Source organism: Tursiops truncatus, chromosome 1 (genome assembly GCF_011762595.2).
Source record: "Tursiops truncatus isolate mTurTru1 chromosome 1, mTurTru1.mat.Y, whole genome shotgun sequence".
Taxonomy (NCBI): Eukaryota; Metazoa; Chordata; class Mammalia; order Artiodactyla; family Delphinidae; genus Tursiops; species Tursiops truncatus.
In genome coordinates, this window is record NC_047034.1 from 32,685,431 (window position 1) to 32,697,787 (window position 12,357).

Here is a 12,357-nt window from a genome sequence, read left to right on the forward strand (position 1 = left end):
CCACCAACCACAACAATCAAACCCCAAAAGCAGATAGATGCACTGGGGGAGGGGCATTGTTAAACTCTCAGCAAAAGCTCAAGGTCCACCCAGGCCTGTAAAACACTTAGCATGTACATGGTACAGATGTTCAATAAATGGTAGCTATTACTATTATTGCCTGTTTCTGCCTATAAACTCTCCTTCTCCCCAAACCAGTTTCCCCTTAGGCTTTCCCTACCCATCCCAGGGCCACAGCCCTAATATTAGTCCTCATTTCTTTATACCCAACTTACTCCCAACATCTGACTATCTAATCTCTCCCCCTCCAGCCTCTCTCTCTCCCAGTCCATTTTGTCACGTCATTCCCTTGCACAAGAACAGTGGTTCCTTATTTGTAATTATCCAAATTCCTCTCCCTGGCTGTTAAACCCTATTCCCCTATGTATGCAATCTTAGCAGTTACTCCCCAAAATTCATTCAAACACATATTGAATGCCTTGAGGCACTGGGGCTATGAAGATGAGCAAGATGTTTCTGTTCTCAATGAGTTTACAGTGTGTGGAAAGAAACAAATGAGCAATAAGCCGATTCCTAAACCATGTGACCAAGCACAGCCTGCTGGAACTTAGGGGTAACCAGTCAGTAGGTTGACTGAGGGTGGAAAAAAGGAGTTTGGGGGCAGAATAAACTACATGTGTAAAAGTATGGGGGCTTGAGAAGTAGGACACATTCAGGTTACTGCAGGTTATTCAACAAGACAAAGCAAAGAACTGGAGGAGAGTGGACTAGCAAGTTTTCGGGATGAATAGGTAGGCAGGAGTAAGATTTTTAATAATAATAGATATTAATAGAAGCTTAGAATTTATCCTAAAGGCAATGAACAGGATTGGAAGGATTTTCAATAGGGGAGTAATGTTTAAATTTAACATACAGGTTTGGAATTGTTCTGATTCATAAATAAGTCCTAATTAAGGGGCATGTTATGTGTTTTGAAGAGCTTATCAGTACAATACAGAGAGATCACGTGTTTGTGAACATGGAAGAGAGGGTAAGAGGAGTGACCTTCAGTGACCTTCAGTAACACCATGTATACCAATGTAGAAAACCATATTTAGCCAGACTATCAGGGAATACAAAACTAAAACCATTACTAGTATAACGTTCCTTCATTTTGCATAAAACTGTGTATCTGCAAAGAATGAGCGATAAAGAAGCTTGGAGAAGCAAGATAGCTTCCAGTCAGTATAGGACAATCCAAGTGAATTGTGCCTCTTTTCATGAAATGGATTATATTACCTATTAAAATTATATGCATTTAAAAAATTTTGCATAGATTAATACATAAACATGGTATAAAATTCAAACACTATAAGCCAGTGAAAGTAAGCTTCCTCCCATGCTACATAGGAGATATCCCCTGTCCCCTTGTCCCTCCCTAGAAGCAACTACTGTTTAAGTATATTAAAAAATCTTTCAGAGATGTTCTGTGATATACAAGTGGTATATCATAGAATATGCTCTTTTGCATGTTCATGCACATTAATACACAGAGGTACATAGTACAAAGCACATCATTCTTCATGACAGCATAGAAATTCATTGTATGTCTGTACTATTTTTGTACTTAGCCATTATAGTATTTATTGGCATTTAGGTTATATCATATCCATGTACATATGTCACTTTTGCTCATGTGTATGTACAAGAATAGGATAAACTTTTAGATGTAGAATTTCTCAGTCAAAGTATAGAGAAGTCATTTTTAAAAACTAGTTTTTATATAATAAAAGTAACACATATATAGTAAAATAATATTTGAATCAGTACAAAAAAATATAATAAAAGTCTCCATTCCACCTCAGACATCCAGCTCCTCTCTCTTCAATTAACCACCATTTATAGATTCTTCCAGAAACTTTTCTGTGCATAAGTGTGTGTGGAGTGTGTGTGTGTGTGTGTGTGTGTGTGTGTTGTTTACATTATACTTGCATTTTAGAAAGAGAAATTCTGTGGTAGGGAGAAATTCTGTTTGGAAGGGAGACTAAGGAGAGGGCAAGATGGACAGGCAGCAAAAGCAATGAGGAGGCTGGCTGTGGCAGCAATCTGGAAAATGAGCAACAAGTGATAAAGGCCTAAACTAAGCAGAAGAAATGGGAATGGAAAAGAAAAAGGAATATTCGAGAGATATTTAGGAGGTAAAGTCAATAGGATTTCCTAAGTATTTGGATATGGAAGGTGAGAAAAGAGAGAAGTCCTCATTGATTCCCAGATTTTTTTTTTTTTTAATATTTATTTATCTGGCTGCACTGGGTCTTAGTTGTGGCACGTGGGATCTTTGTTGCCGCATGTGGGATCTTTTTTTTTTAGTTGTGGCATGTGAACACTTACTTGAGGCATGTGGGACCTAGTCCCCTGACCAGGGGTCGAACCCGGCCCCCCTGCATTGGGAGCGCAGAGCCTTAGCCACCGGACCACCAGGGAAGTCCCCATTCCCAGATTTCTGACCTCAGTAACTGGGTGGATGGTGAGTGGCACCATCCACTAAGACAAAGACTTCAGGAGGAAATATAGATGTTGGGGACAAGATGATGATTTCAGTTTTTGTTTGGAATTTAAAGTACCTCTGAAACATCTGATCAAAGATTCCTAAAGCCAGTTGGAGAGAGATCTGGGTCGGAGATTCAGATCTGAGAGTCACCACATATAATTAATTCATAGTCGAAACCAAGGAAGTGGATGAAATAACCCACGGAGAGAATGCAGAGTGAGAAAAGATGAGGGCTGAGGACTGAATCACAGCTAAGTGAGAGATGATAGAGGAGGGGAAACCTACAAAGGAACTAGAGAACAGGCAGCCAGAGAATCTGGAAGGAAACTGAGACAGAATTTTGTCCTTTAAACCATGGGAGGAGGAGTTTAAAGAAAGAAAATGGTGAGTGAGGCCAAATGATTGCATAATGATTTGGAGTTGGACAGACCTGGGTGTAAATCCTAGTTTTGCCACTTACTGACAATGACACCTTGGACACATCACCAGAACTTTATAAGCATTTGCAAAAAGAGATTAATAATATTACTTATCTAATAGAGTTATTGTCCGGATTAAGTTAGATAATGTATATAAAGCTATTAGCACAATATCTGGCACATAATAAACTATCAATAAATGCTGATTAATAAGAAAAATAAGCACAGAAAAGGATCCATTCAATTTAAAACTAATGACCCTACTACAGTAATTTCAGAGAAGCCACACAGATATAAATCCAAATGAAATATATAGAAGCGTGTATGAGAGGTGAAGAAAGAGCCAAGGAATTCGGCAATGAAGATAAAATGAGAAAGTAGGGGCTTCCCTGGTGGCGCAGTAGTTAAGAATCCACCTGCCAATGCAGAGGACACGGGTTCGAGCCCTGGTCCAGGAAGATCCCACATGCCACGGATGCAACTAAGCCCGTGTGCCACAACTACTGAGCCTGCTCTCTAGAGCCTGTGAGCCACAACTTCTGAGCCCGCGTGCCACAACTACAGAAGCCTGTGTGCCTAGAACTCGTGCTCTGCAACAAGAGAAGCCACAACAATGAGAAGCCCGCGTGCGCAACGAAGAGTAGTTCCCAGTCGCCGCAACTAGAGAAAGCCTGCGCACAACAACAAAGACCCAATGCAGCCCCAGATAAATATAAATAAAATAAATAAATTTATTTTAAAAAAATGAGAAAGTAGGTGTGCCAGAGGGAAACAAGGAATTGAGCATAATGTTCGCCTACACCCATACCCCAGCCTTTTTAAAAAATGGAATGGGGAGTCATATATGTTACTAGCCTTTGGGGAACAACTTAGAGAGGAACAAGTTAAAATACAAGAGATAATTTGGATTGGGAGAATTCATATTGTTAAAATGGCCATACTACCCAAAGCAATCTACAGATTGAATGTGATCCCTATCAAATTACCCATGACATTTTTCACAGAACTAAAACAAATAATCCTAAAATTTATAGGAAACCATGAAAGACCCAGAATTGCCATAGCAATCCTGAAGAAGAAGAAAGAAGCTGGAGGCATACCCCTCCCAGACTTCAGACAAAGAAGTCATCAAAACAGCATGGTACTGGCACAAAAATAGACACTGGATCAATGGAACAGAAAGAGAGCCCAGAAAGAAACCCACATACCCACATTCAATTAATCTTTAACAAAGGAGGCAAGAATATACAGTGGAGCAAAGACAGTCTCCTCAGCAAGTGGCGTTGGGAAAGTTGGACAGCCGCATGCAAATCAATGAAGTAAGAGCACCCCTCATACCACACACAAAAATAAACCCAAATGGCTTAAAGATTTAAATATAAGACATGGTACCATAAAACTCCTAGAAGAGAACATAGGCAAAACATTCTCTGACATAAATCATACCAAAGTTTTCATAGGCGAATCTCCCAAAGCAACATAAATAAAAGCAAAAATAAACAAATGGTACCTAATCAAACTTACAAGCTTTTGCACAGCAAGGGAAACCATAAACAAAACGAAAAGACAACCTATGGACTGGGAGAAAATACTTGCAAATGATGCAACCGACAAGGGCTTTATTTCCCAAATATACAAACAGCTCATACAACTCAATAACAAAAAAACAACTCAATCGAAAAATGGGCAGAAGACCTAAACAGACATTTCTCCAAAGAAGACATACAGATGAACAACAGGCACATTGGAAGATGCTCAACATCTCTAATTACTGGAGAAATGCAAATCAAAACTGCAGTGAGTACCACCTCACACTGGTCAGAATGGCCATCATTAAAAAGTCCACAAATACAAATGCTGGAGAGGGTGTGGAGAAAAGGGAATTCTTCTACACTGTTGGTGGGAATTATGTTGCAGCCACTATGGAAAACAGTATGGAGCTTCCTTAAAAAACTAAATATAGAGTTGCCATATCATCCAGCAATCCCACTCCTGGGCATATATCTGGAGAAAACTATAATTTGAAAAGATATATGGACCCCAATGTTTATAGCAGCACTATTTACAATAGCCAAAACATGGAAGCAAACAAAATGTTCATTGACGGATGGATAAAAAAGATGTAGTGTACATATACACAATGGAAATACTACCCAACCATAAAAAAGAATGAAATAATGCCATTTGCAACAATATGGATGGAACTAGAGATTATCATACTGAGTGAAGTAAGTCAGAAAGAGAAAAACAAATACCGTATGATATCACTTATATGTGGAATCTAAAATATGACACAAATGAACTTACTTATGAAACAGAAACAGACTCACAGACATAGAAAACAAACTTACGGCTACCAAAGGGGAAAGGCAGGGGGAGGGATAAATTAGGAGTTTGGGATTAGCAGATACACACTACTATGTATAAAAATAACAAGGTCCTAGTGTATAGCACAGGGAACTATATTCAATATGCTATAATAAACCATAATGGAAAAGAATATGAAAAAGCATATGTATATATATGTATAACTGAATCACTTTGCTGTACACCAGAAACTAACATAGTTGTAAATCAACTATACTTCAATAAAAGAAAAATTTTTTTAAATACAAGAACCCTCTTAAGTGCTCATAGTGTCCCCCTCATACCCTAAAAGCAAAGACTCAAATGGGTCAAGATCACTCTTAGTGGAGTTGTCAGTAGAGAAGCTGCTGCATGGCTCTGGGTGTACCCTACTCTGCAAGTGGGAGACTCAAAACTCTTCGTGCAGAGCTCTTTGCAGCTGAACCAGGGTTGAGGTGACACACACGTGCCAGCTTAGAAAGAACTCCAGATAGTTTTAAGTGAGAAGAACAAGTCTCAGAATGGTACGTACAGTGTAGTGCCATTTTTTAGAAAACAGTGACAATGGGGACTTCCCTGGTGGTCCAGTGGGTAAGACTCCACGCTCCCAATGCAGGGGGCCTGGGTTTGATCCCGGTTGGGGAACTAGATCCCGCACACATGCCGCAACTAAGAGTCTGCATGCTGCAACTAAGGAATCCACTAAGACCCACACAGCCTAAATAAATAAATAAATATTTGAAAAGAAAACAATGACAATAAAAGCTATGTCTTACCTTAAAAAAAAATAATACAAGAGACCAGAGGGGGTCATGGGTAGGATCAATAAGGGACCACTCCTCGATTCTCCTGTTGACTCTTTACTGTCATCACTCCTGCTGAACATCACCACTAGTTTAGACTTTATGAAACACAAATTTGCAAATGTCACATCCTCTACCTTTCTGTCCCTGTTCCAAAGTCTTCAAGGAATTCCTAATGTCCAAGGAATATTATTCAAATGCCTTTCCAACATTCAAGGGCCTCCATAATCTTTCTCCAACCTACTTTTACAATGTTCTCTCTTCCTATAGTCTGTAGACTCTTCCCCAGCTGAATTTCTCTCCTAGCTCCTTCAGGGATCTCCCTAACATAGTCTTCACTTACCTCTCACTCTGTCATAGTTTAAGGTCAGCTTAGGTCTCACTCCCTCCAGGAAGTATTTCCTGGAACACTGCACTTTTCAATGACCACCTCTTCCTTTCTAGAACTAAAGTAGAGTTGCAGGCCAGGCCATGAAGTGATTTTTTTGTTTGTTTCATTTGAATCAGCTCAATCATAAATTTTCACATAAAAATCTGAGTTCCTGCCTTCCATTGAAAAATCAGGCATTCCCACCTGGCAAGTCTAGGCTGGAGTTGAATGTAACAGTGGGACCTTTAGCTAGGGCATGCATTCTCAAGTTTTATTCTTTTTTTTTTAATAATTTTAAAATTATTTATTTATTTATTTACTTACTTGGCTGCGTCAGGTCTTATTTGCGGCATGCAGGATCTTCATTGCTGCATGCGGGATCTTTTCATTACAGTGCACGGGCTCTTCATTGCGGTGCACGTGCTTCTCTAGTTGTGGCACACAGGCTCCAGAGTTCACGAGCTCAGTAGTTGTAGCACGTGGGCTTAGTTGCCCCGCGGCATGTCGGATCTTAGGTCCCTGACCAGGGGTCGAACCCACGTCCCTTGCATTGGAAGGTGGATTCTTAACCACTGGACCACCAGGGAAGTCCCTCGAGTTTTCTTCTTACACCTGGCTCATCATTCTCATATACACACGAGCCTGGCTCACGTAAGCATTTGAGTTTGTAATCCCAGGTCTAAACTGTAGCTGGACACTTGATGTACAGTACATGGCAGTTACTTATCTTTACGTTTATCATGTCTTCTGGAAAAGTTCCACATGGGCAATTCCACATATTATGCCTATTTGGGATTCCTCACAATGCCTAGCACAGCAACCTAAACATAGAAGAATACTTAGTATAAGATAAACGGGAATGAGAACCTAATCTGCTTTTTCTTAACTAACCCATCACCCAACAGAACTACAGTTACCCCACTCCAAAATTAAATACCAAGGAAAAAATTCTATATAAGGAAATAAGAAAAGCACTGGGAGTGAAGAGGGGAAGGCAGTCCTAGGAAGGTTGATTTCAGTGATACCAGCTCTGGTCTTGCAGCTAGAGCAAGAAGTTTTTAATTTATCCATTGCAGTTAACAGGTATTTGTGACTCCTGTGCAAGGCTCCTCGCTAGGAGACTCTGTTGGTTCCTATTTCCTTACTCATGTCAGACATTTGAGACCCAAAGGCAGGAAGAAAAAGAGGAAGGTTGATGGATAGTGGTGATGGACACTGGGTCAGAGAAGGGACTAGCTACTCATGTGGTAGTTCCCCTCCCATTCTGTTCTCTAATGTGGGAAGTACAAAAAGAGGGCTACTGCCAACTTGTGGAGCCCACAGAGTTGGCTAGAGCTTCAGAGGAGGGACAGGCCAGGATTTGAATCTAGATCATATGGCTCCACAGTCAACATACTATACCAAGAGAGGAGGATTTAACATGAAGCTAAAGAAGTTTAACCTTCAGGCCCCCTACTTGCACAAGCCCCCTTCAAGGCTCTGGGCAAGGCCTTAGCAATATGCTCATGTGGTTATCATAAAATTCCATAAGTAAGATATTTTCATAGCAATGACTAAGATCCTTGTTTCTTTTCACTCAGACTCTCTCTCCAATACCTTCCCCTTGTTGGACATTTTTGGGATCCTGCTAAGAGGAAGTTGAGTTGGGATACAAATATTTTGGGTTTTATTTATGTGGTGTACAGTCACTTAGAGTTAAGTTATTGCCAGACATTTAGGTGTAGAAATGGCTTTCAACAATACCCCTATTACCTGCTATGTAGACTCATCTGGCATTATGACCCAAAGTTGTAGGGCCAGAGGTCATATCTTGATATAAGTGGCATGTACATTGTGGAGGAGAGACAAGGTTTGAAATTTATGTAACCAGAAACTAATGTTTGGAAAAATCCTGAGCAGCCCCGTGGAGAGGTCCACATGGTAAGAAACTGAGGTCTATATGAGAGAGCTTGGAAATGGATCCTCTAGCCCCAGTCAAGCCTTCAGATGACTTGTAGAGATGGCCAACAACTTGATTACCATCTCATGAGAGAACCTGAGCAAGAACCACCCAGCTAAACTGCTCCTGAATTCCTGACCCACAGAAACTGTGAGGTGATAAATGTTCATTGTTTTAAGCCAGTAAATTTAGGGATAATTTATTATGTAGCAATAGATAACTAATATATCTAGCAAAAGTGATTGTTCTCTCCTGGTCAAGAATATATTAAATAATTCAATATTCTATGAAGTCTTAGTGCTTACATATGTAAGAAACTTGATGGAAGTTTCCCTAAATTTGACAACAAATCTATAATTTTCACCAATTTTACCAATAAGCTGTGAAATAAGAGACTTTTCTAAACTATCATTGATAAAACTATTTTTATTAAAAATTCCAGAGGGAAGACTGATGTATTTTTTATTCTTTTTATAGAAATATTACAAGATTGTCATATGAAGAGGCAATCAAAAACTATGCAGCTAAATATATAGAAAAGTCTATTATAGAGGATTATAGTTTATTGGTTAAAAAAAAGTATGACTTTTTTGAGTTTGTAATATATATAGTACAAGATTTTTTTATGTGTAATTTATTGTGATTTCCTTTCCTAGTCTAAATAAATATTCACTTTTGAATCAATTCTCAATAATTTTGCATTATTTTTCTAGAGGGCTCTACAAAACCTTTGCTCTCACATTGCACATGGTAAAATGTTTTGTCAATTACTTACTGAAGAGGTCTAAAGATTGTTTGAAATTCATTTAGAATCAAGGTGGGGTGTGAGTAGGGAAAATCTGGCATTGTGCCCTTGGCCTAGATAATTTATCCCCTTTTAACAAACAAGGGGCAAGCCCACATCCACCCCTGAGAATTCTGTTTGTATATATGGGGTGGGGTGGGGGGATCCCCATGTGGGTTCCCACCTGGACTTCAGAGGATTCCCTAACTAGTTCTCCCTCTTTTTAATAGCCAGAGGCTTTTAACTTCTGCATTCTTCAGTGTCCCTATTACTCCATTATTTCTCTTTTCCCCCTTGGGAGAGACTAATGGAGACGGAAACAGGATTATTTCCATCAAAAAGGAACTTGTGAAATTTACTGCAAAACAGCCATACCATGGTATGAGAGCTGTTAAAAAGAATATGGTAGGCCTCTAAGCACTGATGACCATTAAAAGATACTCAAGATAAATGGTAAAGTGGAAGAAAAAAAGCAAGTTGCAAAGCAATATGCATAGTTTTAGCCTGTTCTTATCCTGAAATTACTGTATTTCATTCATTCTGAGATGAACATCCTATCAAATTTTAATATCTCTGATCAATGGCCTGTCAGAGTTTAAGCGGCAGTTTTTTCTCTTAGAGGCCTGTAAAATAAGATGCACGCTATAATCAATGATACCTTAGATTTGATGAAATATAACTATTGTTAAAGAACAAATCTTGAGCCGAGTACATTTAAAGATGAAATTGGCTTTATTCAACGTTTCATGAACCAGGCAGCATCCCATCTAACAAATAGAAGGAGGGAGTTGTATAAAATGGAAGGTTTTTACAGGCAGAAAGCAGGTGGGACAAGGAAGTTAAAAGTGGATTCTTTTGGGGAAATTTACCCTTTCTTAGAGAAAGGTAGGGGGGAATCTTATCAGGCAGATTGCCTCACTAGTGCTGACCAGGAAATTAAAATTTCACTCCTGGGAGAGGCCGAAACTACAGTTTGGTTACGTATTAGGTCTTGGATGCGGCTTGAAAGTCCTAGTCTGGAAAACATTTCAGCTGTTTGGAAAGCCTTCTGTTAAACTGAAAAACCCTAGGTGTTGTGGCATAGACAGAAACTGGTTACCAAGAACCTACTTGTAGGGCTGGTTGACATGGCAACAGAGTATTGTTATGTTATACAGGGATTGGTGCTACGATTCTAATGCTGTGGCTTCTCACTTTAAAAGGAGAGAGCAGCTCAAGTGTGAAGAGACTCACCCGTCTGGATTGGCTGGGACGCTCTCACTAGGCTGGCAGGTGGGGAAACAAGCCCAAGAGGAAATAAAAGAGGCCTGGAATCCCATCAGCTTTACCATCAAGTGTATCCTTTCTTAGTAGCAGAAATGGATCCTTTATCCAAGTTCTGTTGAGCCTATAACCCAGGGGGTATCTTGGGCTCCTGCTGTATCAGTGCAATATATTTAAGTATATTTGCATACAAAAAAGTTAGCAAGAATACATGTTAAATTAATGAGAGATTATTTCTCAGGAATGAGGTTAACGCAGATTTAAACTTTCTACGTTTACATTTCTCTATTATTACCTTTAAAAAAAACTCATGCATTACTTTATAATCGGGGGAAAAAAGGAAAGACATTCAAGTGGGAAAATACAGGCTAATATCAATAATGAAGTGGGTAGGCAAGTGATCTTTTTCCTTTTCACGTCTCAATCCTTGTCAACTTCTTAATGAGCATGAATTGTTTTTCCAAAACGAAAATTTGTTTTAAGAAATAAAAGAAACTTCCCTCAAACCCATTTCACTTCCTCAAATAAAAATAAATGCACAAATCCTTCAACATTGCAAGAAAAAAGTAGTTTATTTCTAAATCAAATTAACACAGGATTTGGACGATTTATTCATTAAGCAAACACTCTGGTGAGAATAAACTGAGCGCCCACTGTCTGGTAGAGACAATTCTCGCGATTTCGTCGCTTATTACGTGAATTTGATTAAAAAATTTTTTTTAAATCAAAGACGGTTTCAAAACACCCGTAACTTTCTAAAACGCGTGCTTTAGAAAGGAAGGGACGCCACCAGTTTATCGCCTCTCCTCTCACGTGACCCTCTCTTACCCGGGGAAGCCATCTTAAGCCGCGCCTCATAGAGGAAACTACATCTCCCAGAACCTTTGCGCTTTGCGTCGTGCTGGCACTTTTAGTGGCCGGGTCTTAGAGCTGAGCCTGTAGCTGGGCGCCATCTTTGACTCTGGCAGTGTTGGGTTTCTGCTGGTGTTGCTGCTGAGAGGACGGCGGGCGGCAGCGGCTAAGAAAGAAGAAAGACGTGGCAGCAAACGGGAGTCGGGGATAGTGTCGACGGTTCGGTAAAGTTTCTGTTCTCTGGTAACTAGACCCGTTTTTTTGCTTCCCGGGTGGCTTGGGACCGGGGAGGTGGGGGAGAGGGCGAGGGGAGTGGCCACGGCCTCCCCTCGCCCCTGGGTCGCGGCCTAGCCCGGGAAGTCAGAGCGGGTCCTTCGGCCCCACGGTAACGACCCCCTCCCCCACCTCCCGGCCGCTGCCGTCGCCGGGGCGGGCTGGGAGCCCCAGGCTCCCGCTCCCATCCACCCCACCCCCACCCCACTTCACCCCACCCCACCCCCATGGCGCCTGCTCCTTTTCCCAACGAACCTTCTTCCCCTCCCCCACATCCGGTGTTGGTGAAACTGTAGGAGCCCGGAGCAGCCCCAGGAAGCCGACTTGTTTCCCTACTCCCAGAGGAGAACTGACACTAGATTGCTTTCTTTGGGAGCAACAGTTTCCGTAGTTGAGTGGACCCCCGCTGCCTAAGTCAAATTGAGTGCCAGGAGCTGATTTTACCTACTCTCATTCCTCTCCAGGGTCCCACTACTTGGGAGATTTTCTCAAACTCCACACACAGAAAGCCACCGACCTTATTCCGGTATCCTACACCCCTTCCCTACCTTAATTACACTTCCCACTCCCAGCCCTCAGCATCGGAGTCAAGAGCAACAGGGACACTTCCGTTCTCCTTGTAGGACTGATGAAACCGTAATGAAGAACACCCCCTAAACTCCCATAATCGGTGCGGATTCCTATGGGGAAGGCCCATATTGTTGACATCTTCCAGGCCTTGGTTCTGGACCTTGAGAAGGAGGCTGAACTAGTGATAGCGATGCTTTTTAGGGTAAAT